General features: G+C 43.0%; 1 non-coding gene across 1 annotated transcript; it reads right to left on the minus strand.

Annotated features, from left to right (window-relative positions):
* Nucleotides 1–837: 837 nt before the first annotated feature.
* On the minus strand, nt 838–943 carry LOC118487750. The gene has a single exon (XR_004882693.1). It is a non-coding gene; the product is annotated as a small nucleolar RNA R71 (small nucleolar RNA).
* Between the last annotated feature and the right edge of the window lie 900 nt (nt 944–1843).

Here is a 1843-nt window from a genome sequence, read left to right on the forward strand (position 1 = left end):
TAGCACCAAACTCGACCATTGTCCATGCTTCATCGTCTCGACCATCAAACCAGTCGGGTTTTCAATACTCGACTCTTCCATTTGGGCAATCTTCGGGAATTCAGGGAGATGGTTATGACGAGTGATTTGAAGATTTTGAGGGTTATGATGAAGATGGTTACGCTTATGGAGGTGATGGGGATCAAGGAGAGTTCGATTATGTGCAAGGTCAATTTCAAGTAATGCCAAGTGTTGGTGGAGTGCCACAACAACAGCTTATACCACAACACATTAGGCCAAGGCCACAAGGGCCGCAATTGCAACGTCCGGTGACTTTGCAACAAGTTCGCCCACAAAGGCCAATTCAACGCCCACCGGTGCCACAACAACAGTTTCAACAACCAATTGCACCACAAGGGCATATGCCAAGACCGATGGGTCCAATGCGTCCAAGAGTTCGGTTGGGTGTACCAAGGAGGCATCTTAGAGAACATGCAAGAGGTATAGAAGTGCATTTCAGGCCAATAATCACTCATAATCCTTCACCGGTAGTCATTCCTCACAATGATCAAGGGAGGACATTTGAAGTGAGAACCAACTCATTGCAAAGCTTGCCAAAATATAAGGGTTTAGCAACGGAGGAGCCTTACTTTCATTTGGAGGCTTATGACTCGATTTGTAACACTCTTGGGAGTCAAGGATTCTCAGCTGGTGATATTAAATTGGTACTATTCCAATTTTCTTTGGAAGACAAGGCGAAAAAGTGGTTCTACACATTACCTTCAGCATCTATATATACATGGGGGGAAATGCAACAAACCTTTTTGGATGAATTTTACACCGCTCAAAAGACGAATGATGCTAGGAAAGGGTTGAGAAGTTTTCAACAACAACAAGGTGAGATGTTCCATGAGGCTTTTGAACGTTTTAACATGATGATAAAGAATTGCCCTCATCATGGGATTGAGATTTGGGAATTGATGAATGCTTTCCATGAGGGGTTAAGTGCTGAAGATGCTCGCGACTTAATGTCTATCACAAATGGCACTTTTGGTACAAATTATGAGCATGATGATTGGGAATTTTTGGAGCAAATGGCGGTCACATCAAAGAGAAAAGCTCAAGCATCAAGGAGAGCACGACCGGCCATTACCCGAACACAAGTGCATGCGGTTGATGATGGTAATGTACAAACTTCTAATCAAATTTATGATGTTTGTGCTATTTGCAATGAAATAGGTCATGCGGCTGAAAATTGCCAAGGAGGTGATGGGCAATACGAAGAGGTTCATGCTGTGCAAGGTCAAGGAGGGGGTGGTAGAAATTACAACAATACGAATTCTAACACTTACCACCCCAGGTTGAGGAATCACCCAAACTTTCGTTATGGGAACCCTTCAAATCAAGTTAACCCGAATTTCCAAGGAAACCAAGGATTTCAAAGGCAATATCAAACGGGTCAAAGCTCTTCGGGAGGAAACGAAGTAATGGAGATGTTGAAGGCGATGCAAGTCGAAATGCAACGAATGAATCAACGTGATGAAGTTCGGATGCAAAAGGACGAGGCCCGTGATAAAGCTATTCAAACTTTGACTACTCAAATGGGTCAACTTGCGAGTGAAGTGGCGATTTTGAAGAAAGCAAAAGGCCAGCTACCCGGTGATAAATCCCAAAAACATTAAAAGTGTTAACATCAATATGGTAAGCACCGTTCCTAGTACCGAATTTAATGAAAAATGTCTAACTTCTTCGAGTCAAATAAATGCAGGTTTGAAAAAGGATGCCGATGGTGAGAATGATAAAGAGCATGGAGCACCAATCGTGCCTATCCGTGTGGGAAAATTAAAAATCCCTCACGCATTGT

This window comes from Helianthus annuus, chromosome 15, assembly GCF_002127325.2.
Source record: "Helianthus annuus cultivar XRQ/B chromosome 15, HanXRQr2.0-SUNRISE, whole genome shotgun sequence".
In the NCBI taxonomy this organism is placed as follows: Eukaryota; Viridiplantae; Streptophyta; class Magnoliopsida; order Asterales; family Asteraceae; genus Helianthus; species Helianthus annuus.